The 21,375-nt window shown below is 47.1% G+C and overlaps 1 protein-coding gene across 1 annotated transcript in view; it reads right to left on the bottom strand.

Moving 5' to 3' along the window:
- DOK4 (docking protein 4) overlaps nt 1-15,118 on the bottom strand; it is an 86,199-nt gene extending 71,081 nt beyond the window's left edge. Inside the window, exon 1 of the mRNA XM_087971752.1 lies at nt 14,911-15,118. The gene's annotated coding sequence lies outside the window, so the exon portion shown is untranslated. The remainder of the gene's footprint in view (nt 1-14,910) is intronic.
- Between the last annotated feature and the right edge of the window lie 6,257 nt (nt 15,119-21,375).

Below are 21,375 nucleotides of genomic sequence, written 5' to 3'. Positions count from 1 at the left end.
ACTGTGGGGATGCTGCAACAGTCGTAAGTGTGAAAAATGGTCATAAGTCACTTTTTTCAGTGCCATTGTAACTTTGAATGGTCCCTCCACACAAGCAAAGTACCAGCAAAGGAGGGGAAAAAAAACTCCAGAGACGTTCCAGAGACATGAAGTCCAGTCCTGCCAAGAATGTAATAAGGGTTAACGGAGAGGAAGTTTTTGTAAGCAACACCAGAATGTTTCCTTCCTGCCTTCCTTACAGGATTAGGCCAGTAATTTCTTCTAACAACCTGTTCTCCGAACTGCTTAGAATGTTAACAACCAGTTCGGGCGAATAGGTGCGAACCTGTAGAATCCCACCCCTGGTCCCTTCCAACTCTGTTAATCTGAACCCATCCCCCTTTTTTATTTGGTTCACATGACAGGTAGGACTTCCTTTGAACACTTTTTTGACTGCACATCCCTGTCTCTTGCAAATGAATAAAAAAAAAACAACTGAAAAGCTGGAGGTGATTCATATTAAATGAAAAAAGAATTTATAGCACAGTCCAAGGGTTGATGAATTATGATTGTGGTGATTTAGATTTATTAGAGCTGTCTACTGCATAAAACATCTTGGTGAAATTGCAAGGTTTTTTTTCTCCCTTTCCTATTGAATTTTGACAGTGAGAATTGCGATAAAGCATTAAGAAAAGACATCTAGGTCTCCCTTTGAATCTCCAGTCAGGAGACACAAACCTCTGTTAGCCTTCCTGCACAAAAGCATTCTTATCACAGTGAAAACAAGAATGTTTTAGGGCAGGGGTCTCCAAACTTAGCAACTTTAAGACTTGTGGCCTTCAACTCCTGGAATTCCTCAACTTTAAGACTTGTGGCCTTCAACTCCCAGAATTCCTCAACTTTAAGACTTGTGGCCTTCAACTCCCAGAATTCCTCAACTTTAAGACTTGTGGCCTTCAACTCCCAGAATTCCTCAACTTTAAGACTTGTGGCCTTCAACTCCCAGAATTCCTCAACTTTAAGACTTGTGGACCTCAACTCCCGAATTCCTCAACTTTAAGACTTGTAGCCTTCAACTCCTGGAATTCCTCAACTTTAAGACTTATGGCCTTCAACTCCCGGAATTCCTCAACTTTAAGACTTGTGGCCTTCAACTCCAGGAATTCCTCAGCCAGCTTTGCTACCTGAGGAATTCTGGGAGTTGAAGGCCACAAGTCTTAAAGTTGCCAAGGTTGGAGACCCGTTTTAGGGTGTCCTGCTTTTCAGAAACGTTGACATAAATGGTTCAGGATGGGATAGGGAACTTTCTGAAGGCTGCTGGGCTGGGCTTCCGATTCTGTGGGTGGCCAGGGCCGCAGTGGATGACAGATCATGCCAGAAGCCACATTCTCTTAATTTTTTTCTCCTTGAGTTTGGTGCCATGGGGTTTTCTTTGCTTACTTTATGTTTTGTGCTTCCTGTCTCCAAGTGGCAAGAAACCATATCAAGAGTAGCACACTTAATCCATCCCAAAATGGATACAGATGATTTCAGGTTGCCCATCGTGGTTTGGGTTAAGGTTTTAAAAACCCTTCTCTTTGTAGGGTCTTCAGTTCAAGCCTTGCCCAGCAAATTCTGCAGGGAAGACATGAGAAGGGCCAATCATTTGAACGGCTCCAAAAAACATTTTCCAACCGATTCGGGAAAGCCACAGTTCCAATCCCCTCCCCGCCAGGTCTGGTTCTTCACAAGCTTATATTTGTTTCTCTTTTACAACTGTCCACCATCGCTCCAAATATTATTTTGCCATTTTCTCACGGCTCCTCTTCGAGTCTGGCTTTCCCGCCTAGCTCATTACATTTCGCCAGCTTACAAAAATTACAACATTCATAATCCGGTGTAGCTTTATAGCCCCACTCATTAAGTTTCGCCAGCCCGCAAAAAAAATAAAAAAATTAAAACCTTCATCCCAAGCAACTAGCTGCAAATCGATGATGAACGGCGTATTAAAAAAAGAAGAGGGAAAACAAAATAGACATGGTGTGTTGTTAGAAGCAGTAAGTGCCTTTTCACCTGCAGCTTAAAGCAGCCGTGTGTGTGTGTGTTTGTGCGCCTGTGTGCTTGTGTGCTTGTGTGTGGGTTCACATTCTTACATTGTTTGCAGGACAAGCTCTTTCAAAAGTGCCCCGCAGGGTTAAGAAATAACTCTGCCAGACCAAGCAAAGACAGATGAAGGCTATCTTATCTGCACCCCACCACTGGCCTGAGAGAAAGCATAAACATTCCCCTTGTCTCTCTCTCTCTCTCTGATGATCTTATCTGGTCCCACTTTCTTGGTGTCGGAAAAACAGCTTTCTCGGGATCCTCATCCAGCTAAGTCCTTATTGGTGGGGCAGGCATACCCCCTTGTAAGGCAATAGCCGACCTTATCTGCATTTCTTGGGTGGGAAGGGGGAGACAGCTCCCGGGTGGAGGAAGGAGACCCCCCCACCCTACAGCCAGCCCTCACCTCACCAAATGGAAAGGAATTTATTCTGTGCCCTTGGGCGGAAATCTTCTTCCTCTTGTGGGTTTGTTTCAGCCTCTCTGTAAACATACACAAACACACCCCACCTACAAACACATCAACTGAAGACACGGAAAGGCGGATATATCCCAAGATATATATCCCTTCTGAGATTGACATCTGAGCAGAATTCTGGGTTTTCTCCCACCCCTTCCGAACGTTTGAAGTCGAAGCCTCTAGAGCAGGGATGGCTGACTTCTTCCACATTGCGTGCCAAAAGCGCGCTCACAGGCACTGCTCGCATGCCGGCACCCATGATGCAGTGCGCGTGTGACTCCCCCTGCACATGAGCGCACGACCCCCTGCGTGCGCACTGCACACCTCTGTGCATGCGTACACATCTCCCACGCGCACGTCTTCTGCTGCGCATGCGCGGCAGATACCCGACAATCAGCTGGTGGGCAGGCAGTGCGCACAGATGCACAGTGTGGCTCTTCCGGGCAGGGGTGGGATTCAATTTTTTTAACAACTGGTTCTGTGGGCGTGGCTTAGGTGGTGGGCGTGGCTTGGTGGTCATGTGACTGGGTGGACATGGCTTGGTGCTCATGTTATTGGCTGGGCGTGGCCAACTCAATATCACTCACATCGAGGCACGCATCTCCTCGCCTGGCCTCTCATGACTGTGGGGATGCTGCAACAGTCGTAAGTGGGAAAAATGGTCATAAGTCACTTTTTTCAGTGCCATTGTAACTTTGAATGGTCACTCCACACAAGCAAAGTACCAGCAAAGGAGGGGGGAAAAAACTCCAGAGAAGTTCCAGAGACAGGAAGTCTAGTCCTGCCAAGAATGTAATAAGGGTTAACGGAGAGGCAGTTTCTGTAAGCAACACCAGAATGTTTCCTTCCTGCCTTCCTGACAGGATTAGCCCAGTAATTTCTTCTAACAACCGGTTCTCCGGACTGCTTAGAATGTTAACAACCGGTTCTAGCGAATAGGTGCGAACCGGTAAAATCCCACCCCTGAGTTCGCCATCATGGCTCTAGAGCTTGGAAATTATCTTCCAGTTAGATAAATTATGCAAAGCGAACATTTACAGGTTTTGGTGTCTCATCCGGAAAAGATTCTGCCCTGTCACCGGGTGGGAGACAGGCAGGGCCAATAAACCGAGATCGGATCCTCAGCAAGCCAAAATCTAGAAGGTGGGCAGATGGAAGGGTTATTTTCCCAGCCAAAGAAAACCCCTGATGGCCGCTCAGGGTCAGGAAAAGATTTTGCCGTGGCGAGCCCCCTGGGCTACACAATTCCTGCAACGCACTCTGTTTATGCACAAAATTTGCTGCTCTTGCAAAATGCAGCAGCGACAAGGCTGCTCACAATGTGGCTCCGTGGCATTATCGTCAAAAGACCTCTGCCCCCAATCAATTTGTCACCGGGCTGAGCAACACGAAGGAGATCAAAGCAATACGTGCGTGTGCACCTATTGTGCACGTAGATACAAACTGTATACGTACAGGCAGTCCTCCATTTACCACCCCAATTGAACCCACAATTTCTGTTGCTAAGCAAGGCAGTGGTGAAGTGAGTTTTTGCTCCCTTTTATGACCGTTCTTGCCACAGTTGTTAAGTGAACCACTGCAGTTGTTCAGCTAGTCACGCGGTTGTTAAATCAATCTGGTTTCCCCACTGACTTTGCTTGGTCAGGAGGTCCCTAAAGGTAATCCCACTGCAACCATCGTAAATATGAGTCGGTCACCAAGTATCTGAATTTTAATCACATGAGCATGGGGACGTTGCAAGTGTGAAAAATGGTCATGTCACTTTTTCAGTGCCATTGTAACTTCGACAAATGGTTGTAAGGCAAAGACTACTTGAACCCACGTCTGATTCAGAGGTGGTATTCAGCCGGTTTTGACTGGTTCTGGAGAACTGGTAGCGGAAATTTTGAGTAGTTCGGAGAACCGGCAAATCCCACCTCCAACTGGCCCCTCCCCCATCTCTTCTCTGCCTCCTGTTCAGTCCCAGATGATTGGCTGGGTCTTCTTTGGTTGCCCTGCACAGGAGAATGGAGCTGGAAAGCAGGTTCTTTTGTTGCCCTTGACAGGAGAACGGAGCTGGAAAGCAGGTTACGGGGATGGGAAGGGAAGGGGGATTTTACAGTATCCTTCCCCTGCCACACCCACCAAGCCACGCCCACAGAACCGTAGTAAGGGGTGTGCATAAGTGCACAATTGTGCCTACCGCTCCTGTCCTATTGTCTCCATTTATTCGTACCTATTTCCTGTATTCTTACTCATGTTTATACTTATACCTATTATCTTGTAAGCGATTGACAAATCAAACAAACAAACAAAGAAATAAATAGGTAGTATTTTTTTTTTTGGAATCCCATCCAGTAAGAACTGCTGGAGCCTTGAAATCTGTGGTTGGAAACCCAGCTGCTTGGCTCCCATTCACATGGCACCAAGCCAAAGAGTTTGGGGTTCATTCTTGAGAATAAAGTTAGGCCAGTATTATTATCGAGGTGCCTGCTGAAAAGATTTCCTTTGCTTTAGAACCTGCCACTCTACCCAATGTCTGTTATTTGACGTCTTTTAATTTGTATTTTCTATTGGAGGGTGGTATTAAAGTCCATTAGGTGTCTAGTAGCACCTTTTCTGACTAATAAATGTTATTAGAAGACAGAAGCTCTGCCTTTTAAGAAAAATTACAATAACTGGAAAAGGTACCACCCATCTCTTGATATAATTTTTTTTTTTGCCATCCCAGTCTAACACAGCTCTCCTCTTACAACAGGTCACAGAGTAATTGTTTGAGGAAATAATGGGAGAATGCAAGATGGATGGAATGAACAAAAAAGCAGGAGACAAATCAAATTATTACCAGGAATAATAGCCACCACCCTCCTGCTTTCTATCAGCACATGAGCAGCTGCCTCTTCATCAGTGATTTTAAAAACGAGGGCCACTTTATCTCCAAATTCTTAATGGTTTGGTCTTTTCAGCTCCTGCGGTTGTGCTTTCTACACTAATATTATAAATGAATCTTGGCAGTGCTCCCCAAAGCAGCAGCTTATCTTGAAAAACGATTTCCTGCTCCTTTATATTCGACACTCCCCGCTCCTCCCTTGCAATCAAACACAAGTCCGAGAAGGAAGAAGGAAGCAGATAAAAATCGTGGAGAAAATTCTTCCATCTCCTATCATGAGGGTTATAGCGGCAGCTTCCAAGGACCAATTGAAAAGACAATTTCTCAACAACCCAGAGTCCTAGCTGAAAAAGAAATGCATACCCATGCCAATGCTATTTTTTTTTTTTGATATTCATAAAACATTTGCATAAGGCTCCCCCCAAAAAAACCACACAAGCTCTAGACATGCGTTTTCCCAGCAGCGAAATCTTATCAATTTAAAATGCAAGAAAATCAATTCTTCACTGCTGCTTCTCTCGCCCTGTTAATTTTGCACAATCCTCGCTCAGCAATTTTTCTATTTCAGCCACAGTCTGTCACTGCCGGCTCTAACTCCAGAGTTACTATCACAACCGGCGCTGAAAAGTTAGCTTTACGGAGCCACTCCATGGTAATTAAGTCTTTGCTGTACAAACACGGCTGGCACCAGACACATCACCATTTGGGAGCTATTTCCAAGAGGGAGGGAGGGAGGACCAGTTTTTGAGACACTGGAGGGGTGTGTGTTTGTTGCCAAATTGTCTGCTGTGTGTGTAGGGCAAACAGACCTCTTCCAGGCTTGTTCTCCATCCCCCAAACTGATACATAAGAAAGGGGAAATCATAAGCCACGTTCCGCCTCCAGGAAATGGAGCTTTTCAGAACAAAGGTAGCATCTCAGCACGCTGGAAAAACAGTGCTAAAACAAACATGTACCTTCTGGCTAGGATTTCCAGAGGTTATAGCCAATTCCGCTCTAAGTAGCCCTCACCAACCTGATGCTACCTCGAGAGCCTGGAATATAAGTTATATAAATTCTCAGGTGGCACAGACCAGAAGAGACACCAACTTGGCAAAGGCTGGCTAAGACCTGGGCACCGATAAAAGTGGATACACACCATTAAGAGAATAAGAAAGCAACCTAGTATGGCCGGAGTCACTTGCTTGTGAGATGGGTATATTAGATGATAGATAAGATAGATAGATAGATAGATAGATAGATAGATAGATAGATAGATAGATAGATAGATAGATAGATAGATAGATAGATAGATAGATAGGTAGGTAGGTAGGTAGGTAGATAGGTAGGTAGGTAGGTAGATAGATAGATAGATAGATAGATAGATAGATAGATAGATAGAGATTGATGATAGATATGGATGATAGATAGATATAGATAGATGATAGATATAAATAGATGATAGACAGATGATAGATGATAGATAGAGATAGAGACAGCTAGCTAGGCATAGATAGATAGATAGAGATAGAAGATAGGTATAAATAGATGATGGATGGATGATAGATACTGTAGATAGAGGACAGACAGACATGGAAACAGATGGCAGAGAGATGGGCGGTGAAAAAGTTTAACAAGTAAATAAATGATAAATACACAATAAAATAAAGATCAATTCTCCTGCAAGCGCAGCCTGCTTGTTGGACGTTCTCCAGACACATGCATGCTGTTTCCTGGACAATAATACGAAAAGGGAATACATTGTCAAACATTCTGGGATGTTTTCCAATTTTCCAATCCAGCCTCCAGCCTGGGGTTATTCTGGTAGTCTCCCCTCCAAGCATAACCCAGGTGTGATCTTGCTGAGCTCAGCCAAGCTCAGCCAAGGCTACCTAGATAACTTTGCCCTTGGCAACCTGAAATTGACTCCCAAAGAAATAGATAGGTAAAGGTAAAGGTTCCCCTCGCACATACGTGCTCGTCGTTTCCGGCTCTAGGGGGCGCTGCTCATCTCCGTTACAAAGCCGAAGAGCCAGCGCTGTCCAAAGACGTCTCCGTGGTCATATGGCTGGCATGACTAAATGCCTTCAAAGGCCCACGGAGCACTGTTGCCTTCCCACCAAAGGGGTCCCTATTTTTCTACTTGCATTTTTTACATGCTTTCGAACTGCTAGGTTGGCAGAAGCTGGGACAAGTAACAGGAACTCACTCCGTTATGCGGCACTAGGGATTCGAACCGCCAAACTGCCGGCCTTTCTGATCGACCTCCAGACCCTTGGGAGGATGAAAAACAGCCCTCCTGAAAGTACCAGAAGTCTGGAAAGGGGCCTGTTTCCGGCTTCCGGTGGACCTCCAGAGCCCAGGGGAGGCTGTTTTCACCCTCCTAGAGGCCTCTGGATCCTTGGGAAGGCGAAAATGGCCTCCCCGAGGCTTTGGAGACCCACTGGAAGCTGGAAACAGGAAGTTCCGGTAGGCCACACTCCCCGTGGCCATGCCTACCCAGCAACCGGGCAATGAACCAGTTGCTGGGATTTTTGAATCCCACCCCTGGTGGGGGGGATTATTTAATGTGCCCATTGTTTCTGCGCCCCAGTTCTGCTGTGGCCCCAGGGGTTGGGGATCCCTTCCCTTATTTGGTTGTTCCCTGGCATAGTTTTTAAGTTTTTAATATTATGGACAGTGTTCCAGGTCCCGATTTCTCATTCATCTGCTGTCAACGTAAGGAAGGAGAGTGAAGAAAGAAAAAAAAACCTTTCCCTTTTCACTTTCATTCGCTGCTTCCGATTCTTCTTTGGGAGCGATGTATCTTTTTTAAAATTTAAATTCCAGGATATCTTAGTTGTTGCTTCTTATCCCGGTCAGCCAAAACTTTCACTTCTTAACTTCCTCCTGCACTTTCTTTTCCGGATGAGTGCTTCTTTGAGGCAGCCATTTCTGACCGCCGCTCTTACCGCCTTTGGAAAAGGGAGTTTAGCCAGCTGAGGAGGAGAGGTGCAGCTCCCCTCGAACCCTGCCGGATCTCCCCTGTCTTCACCACCTCTACGGGGTGGCTTAGCCCTGAAGCCAACTGGCTCGGGGCACTCCAGCGGCGAGCCCAGGCAGAAACCATGCACGATCGCGGATTCCTGCCTGCCGCCGAAGCCCTGCAAACCGGAAGTCCCCAGGTCCCAACACATCAAAACTTCCCCCTCTCTCTCTGAAGAGTTTCATGTTTTGAGCCTTTTTATCAATTTCCCTAGGGGACGCGGTGGCTCAGTGGCTAAGACGCTGAGCTTATTGATCAGAAATGTCGGCAGTTCGGCGGTTCAAATCCCTAGCGCCGCGTAATGGAGTGAGTTCCCGTTCCTTGTCCCAGCTTCTGCCAACCTAGCAGTTCGAAAGCACGTAAAAAATGCAAGTAGAAAAACAGGAACCCCTTTGGTGGGAAGGGAACAGCGTTCCGTGCGCCTTCAGCATTTAGTCCTGCCAGCCATGTGACCATGGAGACGTCTTTGGACAGCGCTGGCTCTTCGGCTTTATAACGGAGATGAGCACCGCCCCCTAGAGCCGGAAACGATTAGCATGTCTGTGGGAGGGGAATCTTTACCTTTACCTTTACCTATTGATTTTCTTAGCAGGGAATGTTTTTTTTTTTCCATAGCTCCTGAGCAATGGGGCAGATCTTTTCTCTCCACCCGAGTTGTCAAATGTGTTCAGTTCCCTGCTTATTCATGTTATTCATTGTCGGATGTGAGAAGTTCATCCAGCAACTGCCAGCCCAGGCACCATTCGTGTATCTGGCGATTGCTTCCTCCGATGCTGGCTTGACCTACATTTGTCACTTCAAAAGCCCATCTCCCTAGCTTGCAGAAATCATTCTCCAGTTCTCCGCAACCCTGTTTTGATTTTACCATCCTGAATAATGTGCTGCCACAGGCAAACGGGGCCACTTCCGCTGCTCACACTAAACTCCACGTCGTTTGCAATAATACATCATGTTGCACAAATCCTGATGCAGATTTGGGAGACTTGCAAGACAAGACGTCCAAAGCTCGGACTCCCCGAACATTATTCTGAGATACAACCCAGGTCTGTTGTCCCTCCCATCGCTATTGGGCACAGCCTCGAAAGGAAGTCCTCAACTTACAACAGTTCATTTAGGGACCATTCAAATGTTACAACGGCCCTGAAAAAAAGTGACTTATGACCGTTTTTTCACAGTTATGACCTTTGCAGCATTCCAACGCAATCAAAATTTAGATCCCGGAATTATATCTTTTAGGGATAATGAAAAGGAAATACAGCAGAAAGATAAAGTATTTGGTGTTACATGTATTAACAGCAGCAAGGATAGCCAGTGCTGCAGTGTTGGAAGAAAGATTGCGTACCATCCGAAGGCTTAGTAATTAAAAAAATTTATGAGTGTGCGGAAATGGATAAATTGACCATTGAATTAAAAGGAAAAGTAGACTCTGAATACTATGCAATATGGGGGAAATGGTACCATTGGATAGATAATAGAAACAATCAAACAAAGTGCATACAATAAATGTAGAAAGTATAGAAATAGAAAATATAGATTGCATTGGACATGATATGTAAATGTATAAAAAAATCTCATAGTTCTGTTTATTAAGTGGTTGAGATGTGTAAGAAAAAAATCCAATAAAGTATTTCTAAAAAAAATATTTTTTTTAGATGCTTGGCAACTGGTTCATATTTATGACAGTCACATGATCCCTTTTTGCGACCGTCTGACAAGCAAAGTCAATGGGGAAGCCAGATTCACTTAACAACGGGGTTGCTAACTTATCCACTGCAGTGATTCACTTAACAACGGAAGCAAGAAAGGGGCAAAACTCACAAAATGGGGCAAAACTCACTTAACCAACGTCTCACTTAACCACATAAATTTTGGGGCAAATTGTGGTCCTAAGTTGAGGACTATCTGTACAGAAGACAGAGAGGGAGGTGAAAATGTTAAGCTCTTATAGGTCATCGTTGCTGGATGCGGCTGAGAAATTCACAACAAAACCCCAAATCTGCTGGACAAGACAAGAGAAAAGCACCAAGAGGAGAAATCTCCTTCTAGCCAACCCTCCAACCTTGGGATGCTGGGGTCCCAATTCGTATTACTTGACTGCTCTGAAGAGCTGTTTCATTCTCAAAGACCTCCTGATGTCAACTCATAAAATATTTCTCTGGTCTTTTTAGAGTTGCCAACAGAAAGTGAGAGGGGAGCAATGCAGAAGCTTGCAAAACCGAAAGTGCGTTCCATAAATGTTTTCAAAGATAGTAACTAGGTAACCGAAGTTTCTGCCTTGCAAACATCTAACTGGAGAGCATGATTGATGACTCTTGACTATGGATGTGTCCCATTGGAGAATATGAATTACGATACACCCAGGGGGTGGGGAAAAACCAGGGTCAAGGGTGACAATGAATGATATGTCTCAGAGTCGGCTACACCCAGGCAGTGCCGGACATTTTAACTCCCAATAAATCCTTTTGAAGTTTTGGAAGTTTGGCTCGAGACTCATGGTTTAAATGGGGGGGTAACCGCCGGAATCCTGACACCTGATCTGGGAATCAGTTCTCCAGGGATCAAGACCCCATAAAATGAAGTGAGAATATGAGCAGACTTACAAATGGCTTGCTAAGTGATCGTTCAAACTTACAACAGCCCTGAAAAAAAGTGACTTAGGATTGTCACAATCATTGTAGATTTCCCCATGGTCACCTGATCAAAATTCGGATGCTTGGCAACTGGTGCATATTTATGACGATTGCAATGTCCCGGGATCACATGATCCCCTTATGAAATCTTCTGATGAACAAAGTCAACAGGGAAGTCTGACGCACTGAGCAGCCACGTTACCAACTTAACGACTGCAGTGCTTCACTTAACATCGGTGGCAAGAAAAGTCATAAAGCGAGGCAACTCTCAATCCCACCTAGCAACAGAAATGGTGGGCTCAATTCTGATCGTACATTGAGGACCACCTGTATCAAAATATTTTCTCCTATGTTTCCTCTTTACACGGGACTTTTAAGTGGTCCTCTTGAAGAATTAGGGAGGGGCATGATAGCAGTAGTCTAGCATTTGAGGGGCTGCCACAAGGAAGAGGGAGGTAAACTCCAAAGCACAGAAGGCAAGACAAAAAGTAATGGATGGAAGCGCATCAAAGAGAGATTCAACCTAGAACTAAAGAGAAACTTCCTGATAGCAAAGACAATTAACCGGTGGAACAGCTTGCCTCCAGAAGTTGTGGGTGCTTCATACCACTAGAGGTTCTGAAGAAGACGATTGGTCAGCCATTTGTCTGAAATGGTTTAGGGGAGGGGTCTTCAAACTTGGCAAGTTTAAGACTTGCAGACTTCAACTCCCAAAATTCCTGAGTTAACATTACTGGAGGAGGAATTCTGGGAGTTGAAGTCCACAAGTCTAAAAGTTGAGGAATTCTGGGAATTGAAGGCCACAAGTCTTAAAGTTGAGGAATTCTGGGAATTGAAGGCCACAAGTCTTAAAGTTGAGGAATTCTGGGAACTGAAGGCCACAAGTTTTAAAGTTGAGGAATTCTGGGAGTTGAAGGCCACAAGTCAAAAAGTTGAGGAATTCTGGGAGTTGAAGGCCACAAGTCTTAAAGTTGAGGAATTCTGGGAATTGAAGGCCACAAGTCTTAAAGTTGAGGAATTCTAGTTTGAAGAGCCCTGGTTTAGGGACTCCTGTCAAAGTGGACTAGAAGACCTCCAAGGTCCTTTCCAGCTTTTATTTCTATTTCTCTTCCCTTCTCTTCCATTCCATATTTTCTTTTCTATTCTATTCTATTCTATTCTATTCTATTCTATTCTATTCTATTCTAGTCTAGTCTAGTCTAGTCTAGTCTAGTCTAGTCTAGTCCAGTCCAGTCCAGTCCAGTCCAGTCCAGATTTTCTATTCTGTTCTGTTACAGTTCTTTTCTATTCTATTCCATTCCAGTCCATATTTTCTGTTCTGTTCTGTTACAGTTCTGTCCTATTCCATTCCATTCCATTCCACTCTATTCCATTCTATTCCAGTCCAGCCAGTCCAGTCCAGTGCATATGTTCTATTCTGTTACAGATCTATTCTATTCCATCCCATTTCCATTCCAGTCCATATTTTCTGTTCTGTTCTGTTCTATTCTGTTCTGTTCTGTTACAGTTCTGTTCTATTCTATTCCATTCTATTCCAGTCCATATTTTCTGTTGTTCTCCACCCCACCCCACCCCACTCCACTCTATTCTTACCCTGACAACAACAGGCCCTTGAATCCAGAGAAAAATTACACTAATCTGGGATGAGTCTTCAGTGGTGAAATTGTCCTCCAATTATGGACCTTCAAGACTAAAGATGGAAAACTCCCAACTTCTCAGTCGGAAAATAAGTCACGCAAACAAACTGCTCTCTCCTGCTGGCTAATTTCCTGCATCTCCACTTCTTTTTTCCCCTTCATCAGCAATGTAACTTTACCATTTGATGTAAATGCTCTATTATGCATTGGGCGTATTTTATGGACTTTCCTATAATGGGTTACAGCCACACGGCCATTGACTTGCTACAGCTCTGCTTCCTTCCTGGAGGAAGGCAGATTTCAGAGCCCAAAGATACAAGGGATCCTTGACTTACAACCACAACGGAGCCCAAAATTTCTGTTGCTACGCAAGGCGGTTGTTAAATGAGATTTACCCCCTTCATTTTACAACTTTCTTGCCACCGTGCAAGATTTGGGTTTGGCTAGTCTAGAGAAAAGAAGGACTAGAGGGAACAGAATAGCAGTATTTGAGTATTTGAGGGGCTGCCACAGAGAGGAGGGGGGTCAGCTTATTTTCCAAAGCCCCAGAGGGCAGGACAAGAAACAACAGATGGAAACTAATCAAGGAGAGAAGCAACCTGGAATTAAAGAGAAACTCCCTCACAGGGAAGACAATTAACCAGTGGAAGGGAAGTTAACTTCAGAAGTTGTGGGTGATTCATCACTGGAGTTTTTCAAGAAAAGACTGGTCGGCCACTTGTCCCAAACCCCAAAACTTTAACCTTAGACTGTCTTCCATGGACCTCACCCCATTCCTAAGAGGTCGGTAAGGGGGCATGCATAAGCGCACCAGCGTGCCTACCGTCCCTGTCCTACCGTCCCCATTGATTTGTATCCATTTCATGTAATCCTAATCCTATTCTAATTATATCTGTTATCTAATACAGGCTTGACAAATAAATAAAAATTAAAATAAATAAATAAATTGTATAGGGGTCTCCTGTTTGAGCAGGATCTCCAAGATCCCTTCCAGCTCTATTCTAATTCCAATTCCAATTCTATTCCTCTGCTCTTCCCCCGTTGACTTTGTTGGTCAGAAAGTTGCAAAAGGGGATCACTGCAACCCTCACAAATGCAACGTACAACCCCAATTGGGCCCCCAAATGAGACGAGTCTTCTGTGAGAAATTGTCCTCTGATGATGGACCTTTAAAGGCTCTTGAAGTTCAACACGTGTGAACCTTCACACGTGTGTGTGTGTGTGTGTGTGTGTGTGTGTGTTTAAAAATGTTGCTTGTGCAAAGGACACTAGCAGTAGCCCTTAGACTTATATACTGCTTCAGAGTGCTTTTACAGCCCTCTCTAAGGGGATTACAGAATCAGCCTCTTGTCCCCAACCATCTGGGTCCTCCTTTTGCCCACCTTGGAAGGACGGAAGGCTGAGTCAACCTGGAGCTGGTCAGGATTGAACTCCTGGCAGTGGGCAGAGTTAGCCTGCAATACTGCATTCTTAACCACTATGCCACTATGGCTCTTAGATATATATAGACATAGATTGGATGGATGGATGGATGAAGAGAGAGAGAAAGGGAGGGGGGGGAGGGAGGGAAACAGAGAAAGAAGAGAGAGAGAGAGAGAGAGAGAGCAATGGCACATAGACTTATATACCGCTTCACAGTGCTTTCCAGCCCTCTCTAAGCGGTTTGCAGAGTTAGCCTCTTGCCCACAACAATCTGGGTCCTCATTTTACCAGCCTCGGAGGATGGAGGGCTGAGTCCACCGGTCAGGATCGAACTGCTGGTGGTTGCAGAGTTAGCCTGCAATACTACTAACCACTGCGCCACCATGGCTCTTATACATATCGAGATAGATTGGATGGATGGAGAGTCAGGCAGGCAGTCAGTCAGGCAGGCATAGAGATAGATAGCAACAGCCCTTAGACTTATATACCACTTCCCAGTGCTTCCCAGTCCTCTCGAAGCAGTTTACAGAGTCAGCCTCTTTCCCCCCAACAATCTGGGTCCTCATTTGCCCCACCTCGGAAGGATGGAAGGCTGAGCCAACCTGGAGCCTGGTGGGATTTGAACTGCCCAATTGCAGGCAGCCGAAGTCGCCTCACCTGCCCAGGCACCCAGCTTTTGGGGAGGAGGAACAAGTGAGGTGGGACCCGGCTGTGCCAGCCAAGCTCCCCTTCTGGGTTGGCTCCATCTTGGGCAAGACCGGGCTGCATGGAAGGGGAGGGAGAGAGGGGCGCCCTCCTTGTGCCCCGTGCCAAGCGCCCGGGCTTACCTGCCTGCGTCCGGGAGGCTCGCCGGCTGCTCAGGATCCGCCCGGCTGCTGCTGCCCAGCGGGCGCCGGGGGTTTGCTTGCTTGGCTTCGGGGCTGCAGCCAGCCGAGCCTGGCGCCAGGGCGGGCGCCGAGTGACCCAGCGTTGGCGGCGCTCGCTGTTCCTCGCCCTGCTCGCTCGCTAGCTCGCTCGCTGCCCCAGCCCAGGCACGTCGGAACCCGCCCCTTGCAAGCGGAGGGCGGGCCAGCCCGGCCTCGCCCCGTCTCGGGGCTGCGGCGGCCTTTGCTAATGGGGGGTTGGGCAAGGATGGAGAGAAGAGGAGGAGGAGGAGGAAGAGGTGGAGGAGGGAGGAGGAAGAGGTGGAGGAGGGAGGAGGAGGAGGAAGAAGAAGAAAAGGAGGAAGAAGAGGAGAAGGATGAAGAGGTGGAGGAGGAGAGGAGGAGGAAGAAGAGGTGGGAGGAGGAAGAGGAGGAAGAAAGGAGGAGGGGGAGGAGGAGGGGAGGAGGAGAGGAGAAGGAGGAGAGGAAGAGAGGAGGAGGAAGAGAGGAGGAGAAGGGGAGAGGAAGAGGAGGAAGAGAGGAGGAGGAAGAAGAGGTGGGGGAGGAAGAGGAGGAGAGGAGGAGAAGGAGGAAGAGGTGGAGAGAAGGATGAAGAGGTGGAGGAGCAGAGGAGGAGGAGGAGGAGGAGGAGAGGTGGAGGAAGAAGAGGTGGAGGAGGAAGAGGAGGATGAAGAGGTGGAGGAGGAGAGGAGGAGGAGAAGTGGAGGAAGAAGAGGTGGAGGAGGAAGAGGAGGATGAAGAGGTGGAGGAGGAGAGGAGGAGGAGGAGAAGAGGAGGAAGAAAGGAGGAAGAGGGAAGGAGGAGAGGAAGAGAGGAGGAGAGAGGAGAGGAAGAAGAGGTGGAGGAGGAAGAGGAGGAGAAGGAGGAAGAGGTGGAGAGAAGGATGAAGAGGTGGAGGAGAGGAGGAGGAGGAGGAGGAGGAGAGGAGGAGGAGGAGGGAAGGAGGAGAGGAGGAGGTGGAAGAGGAAGAAGAGGAGGAAGAGGAAGAGAGAAGGAGAAGGAGGAAGCGCAGTCTCCCTCTCCCGGCCAGGGGCGGGGAGGGCAAGACACCTGGTCTGCCCAGGTGAGCGAGATTCGCAGGTGGCGCAGATACAGGTGGGGAAGCGGACCGGGCGTTCAGCCCGCCCCTCCCCCAAGGGATTCAGCTTGGGGGAACGAATTGTGGACCTTTAAGGCTCCCGAAGAGTCATGTGAACCGGCCCATCCCGTGAAGTGTTTGCGGGGGGCGGGGCTTGTTGGTGTTTGGAGCATGGCTGGGGCAAGCGACACCCCGCTCCGCAGGGACCCAGCTTTTGGGGGACGAAGGGAGTGTGAGGAAGAGGCGAGGTGGGACCCCTTATTTGGAGGGGGGGCTGGAGAGACCCGCATCGACCTCCCCCCCCCTCCCCCGGCTTTGCTGCAATCCTTGCCCGAAGGGGAAGCAGCCACGTTCCGATTTCCAGGTGGGGTTTGAATTCAACCCCTTTACGTGTGGAAGGGGGGGGGTTCCTTTTTGTAGCTGAAGCCCCCCCTCCACCGGGGATGCAGGGACGCCTGCAGAAGGGGGAGGGGGGCTCCGCTTCATTCCCCCCCCCCTAAACAGGTGGGGAAAATAAGCGTTTAATTAATTTCCTGTAGCATTTTTCAGCCTTTGATGGCTGAACAACTGCACGTCCCAAAACAGGGTCCCCTCGCTTAGATTTAAAATAAGCATGTAAGTTTTTTTAAAAAAAAACTTAAGTCTTCTGCAGCAAACTCCCTCCTCCCAAACAGCAGGGTGTGTGTGGGGGGAGAGGGAGCCAACAGGATTTGGAGAGATTGGAGTGAGAGGGTACTGGACTCCGAAATGGGCCTTTTCTGACTCTCTTGCAAGATCCCCTGCTTCACTCCATCCTTAACAGATTAACAGAGTCGGAAGGGGCCTTGGAGGTCATCTAGTCCAACCCCCTGCCCAAGCAGGAGACCTACACCACTTCTGACAGATGGCAGTCCAGTCTCTTCTTGAAAGCCTCCAGTGATGAAGCTCCCACAACTTCCAAAGGCAACTTCTGTTCCATGGGTTGATTGTTCTCACTGTCAGAAAATTCCTCCTTATTTCCAGGTTGAATCTCTCCTTGTTCAGTTTCCATCCATTGTCTGGCCTTCGGGTGCCTTGGAAAATAGCTTGACCCCTTCTTCCTCCTCTCTGTGGCAGCCCCTCAAATATTGGAAGACTGGTCTCCTGTCTCCCCTGGTCCTTCTCTCCACTAGACTAGCCAGGCCCAGTTCCTGCAACCTTCATGGTTCATTGTATGTTTTAGTCTCCAGTCCCCTAATCTTAACAGATTAACAGAGTCGGAAGGGACCTTGTAGGTCATCCAGTCCAACCCCCCACCCAAGCAGGAGACCCTGCCCCATTTTTGACAGATGGCAGTTCAGTCTCTTCTTGAAAGCCTCCAGTGATGAAGCTCCCACAACTTCCAAAGGCAACTTCTGTTCCATGGGTTGATCGTTCTCCCTGTCAGAAAATTCTTCCTTATTTTCAGGTTGAATCTCTTCTCCTTGTTCAGTTTCCATCCATTATTCCTTGTCTGGCATTATTCAGGTGCCTTGGAAAATAGCTTGACCCCTTCCTCCTCTCTGGGGCAGCCTGTCCAATATTGGAAGATGCTCTCCTGTCTCCCCTGGTCCTTCTCTTCCCTAGACTAGCCAGGCCCACTTCCTGCAACCGTCCATCGTATGTTTCAGCCTCCAGTCCCCTAATTCTGGTTACTCTTTTCTGCACTTTTTTTAAAGTCTCAACATCTGGAACATGCTGGATGCAGCACTCTAGGGGTGGCCTTACTAAGTTCACACGGGAGATATAATAAGTTTGTAGATTTTTGCTTTAGGCTGTCTTTCTCTAAGGAATTATTTGATCACAACAACAACCCTGTGGAGGAGGACAGGCTGAGGCAGAACATCTCTCTTTGCATTCCCACAACCCACTAGACCAGTGTTCCTCCACCTTGGCAGCTGGAAAACGGGTAGACTTCAATTCCCCAGAATTCTCTGGCTAGCATAGCTATAGTAGTCCTTGGCTTACAACGCTTTGTTTAGTGAGCGTTCAAAGTTACAGCGGGGCTGAAAAAAGTGACTTACGACCGTTTTTTCACCCTAACGGCCCTTCCAGCATCCCTAATGGCCACCTGATCTGAATTCAGATGCTTGGCAACCGGTTCATATTTACGACGGGTTGCAGTATCCCGGGGTCACATGATCTTTTTGGTGACCTGTGATTCACTTAACAACGGTGGCAAGAAAGGCTGTAAAAGGGGGCAAAACTTGTGTGACAAATGTCTCGCTTAGCAACCAAAATGTTGGTCTCAATTGTGGTCGTAAGTCAAGGACTACCTGTACCAAGGTTCAGAAATGCTGCACTAGACCAGACCATTAAGCTAAACTGATCACTTACTGGATGATGTTGTCATAAGACGGGTGGCTCTAACATGTTTATACAAGCAAACAAACATGGTTTGAATAGAAGGGAACCAACAGGAACCTATCCAGGTTTTAATTGTTCTGCAGTCTAGGCCACCACATTATGCGAAACAATGATGCTATTAATGTGGGGTTGTGGTTGTGTGATGCAGGCCAATGCATGGGGGCAGAAATTAGAGTACCACATCCAGTTTTTGTCCCCACACAACAAAAAAGATGTTAAGGCTCCAGAAAGAGTGCAGAGAAGAGCAACCAGGATGATTAGGGGACTGGAGGCTGAAACATACGATGAACGGTTGCAGGAACTGGGCATGAGAAGGACCAGGGGAGACATGAAAACAGTCTTCCAATATTTGAGGGGCTGCCCCAGAGAGGAAGAAGGGGTCAAGCTGTTTTCCAAGGCACCTAAAGGCCAGAAAGGGAATCATGGATGGAAACTGAACAAGGAGAGATTCATCATGGAAATAAGGAGGAATTTTCTGACAGTGAGAATAATCAACCCATGGAACAGAAGTTGCCTTCAGAAGTTGTGGGAGCTTCATCACTTGAGATTTTCAAGAAGAGACTGGACCATCTGTCAGAAATGGTGTAGGGTCTCCCACTTGGGCATGGGGTTGGACTAAATGACCTACAAGGTCCCTTCCAACTCTGACTATCTGTTATCGGTTAATTTGGGGGATTTAAGCCCTCTTCCCCCCTCCCCCACCCCGGGTGCATGCTAAACTCTGTTATGCGTCATGCGGCTAGAATTACAAACTGGCCCCTCCCTGCTTTGTTGTAATGTTGGGTTTGTTTGCTTAAGGTGCTTTTTAAGCTACGTTTTAGTGGAAGTCAACTTTTCTCTGGTGTCCCAAATAAATTGCAATCCCAGAAATCCAACTTTGTCTTTGTTTTGTTTTTGTTTTTGTTTATTTATTCCTGGGGTAGTTAGAACAGTTTGGATTTTATTTTTATTCCTTTTTTTTTTTTTTGAGAAGTCAAAAATATAAGTTGTTTGAAAACATGCCACTGTTGGACTTAAATGGTACCTATTTCCTGAACTGCTGGGAAACTCAAGGTGGAATTGGTCCCTTTTCCATCCACTCAGTTGGCTTTTTCCTCTTCTCCTTTTTAATTACGGCTCCTTTTCTCTTTGATATTGTACCGTGTGGTTTTTAACTACCCTTAATTATCCTGAAGTTGGAGCCTGGAAGAGTTGCAAAAGACTGTAGCATCTTTGAGACGGAGGAAGCCAAGGGCCAAGCCTGGCCTTTAAAGAGCTCTTCGTTCCTGAAACTTGGCAGAGGAATCGGGGAAGCAAAACTGGCATTTAGTTTAAATTGCATTCATTTAAAGAAATGAATAGGATTTGGGTGTCCTTGGTGGCCTCTGAGCTTCAAGGCTGCGCTAAGGATTGCACAGTTCAACCCAGAACTAGGGCAAACGGTTGAGGCAACTAGATATGTTTACCCTATTGAAGAGAAGGATCTGATGAAGGATCAAGGAGAGATCAAGGACAGATTCCACCTAGAAATCAAGAGAAATTTTCTGACAGTGAGAACAATCAACCCATGGAACAGAAGTTGCCTTCGGAAGTTGTGGGAGCTTCATCACAGGAGGCTTTCAAGAAGAGACTGGACGGCCCTCCGTCATAAATGGTGTAGAGTCTGCTTGGGCAGGGGGTTGGACTAGATCAGGGGTCTCCAACCTTGGCAACTTTAAGACTTGTGGACTTCAACTTCCACAGTTCCTTAGCCAGCAAGCTGAAGAACTCTGGGAGTTGAAGTCCACAAGTCTTAAAGTTGCTAAGGTTGGAGACCCCTGGACTAGATGACCTACAAGGTACCTTCAACTCTGCTATTCTATTCTATTCTACTCTACTCTATTCTATTCTATTCTATTCTATTCTATTCTATTCTATTCTATTCTATTCTATTCTACTCTACTCTACTCTACCCTACCTACCCTACCCTACCCTACCCTACCCTACCCTACCCTACCCTTCTATTCTACTCTACTCTACTCTACTCTACCCTACCCTACTATACTTCTCTACTCTACTCTACTCTACTCCACCTACTCCCTACCCTACCTTACCCTACCCTACCCCCTCTACTCTATTCTACTCTACTCTACTCTACTCTACTTACCCTACCCTACCCTACCCTCTACCTATATCTACTCTACTCTACTCTACTCTACTCTACTCTCTGCTCTGCTCTCTCTACTCTACTTTACCCTACCCTACCCTACCCTACCCTATCCTACTCTACTGTATATTCTATTCTATTCTATTCTATTCTAATTCTACTCTACTCCAGGGGAGGGATTCAAATTTTGTAACAACTGGTTCTGTGGGCGTGACTAGGTGGGTGTGGCCATGTGACTGGCTAGGCATGGCTTCTTTCTGGGCCTCAAGAAAGCCTCCTGGGGGGGGCGTTTTTGCTCCCAGAAGGCTCCTCTGGGGCTCAGGAAGGGAAAAAATGGAGCACAGGGGGGCATGCAGCACCCCCGTCCGGCCGTTGTGGGGCCTCCTGGGCCTCAGGGGAGCCTCCTGGGGGTGTTTTTGCTCCCAGGAAGGCAAAAATGGAAGGGGAGCGGGGAGGGGGGAGCTGTGCCCCCCCTCCATTTTTTGCCTTCCTGGGAGAAGCAGTAAGTAAGCCAGGGGAATCCCGGCACAGCTGATCTTGGATCAGCTGATCGTTGGGAGGGGGAAAAGAAAGAAATTCCTTAAGGAGTGACTGGGCAGGGAAGAACCCAGTCAGTGATGTGCATGAAGTTGCGCATGTGTGATAAGGACTGACTGGGCGGGGAGGGGAGGGGTGGGCAGAGAGGGGCGGGGCCAGCCAGGGGCACGATTTGCCAGTTCTCCGAATTGCGCAGAATCATAACAACCGGTTCTATAGAACCGGTCTGAACCGGTAGAATCCCACCCCTGCTCTACTCTACTCTCTCCTACTGTAGAAGGATTAGTGGGGACATGACAGCTGT

Source organism: Notechis scutatus, chromosome 9, assembly GCF_049901735.1.
Source record: "Notechis scutatus isolate UNSWTSFEM ecotype Mainland chromosome 9, rNotScu1.2, whole genome shotgun sequence".
Classification (NCBI taxonomy): Eukaryota; Metazoa; Chordata; class Lepidosauria; order Squamata; family Elapidae; genus Notechis; species Notechis scutatus.
The sequence above is the reverse complement of the archived record's forward strand: the minus strand, read 5'-3'. Positions and strand labels throughout refer to the sequence as shown.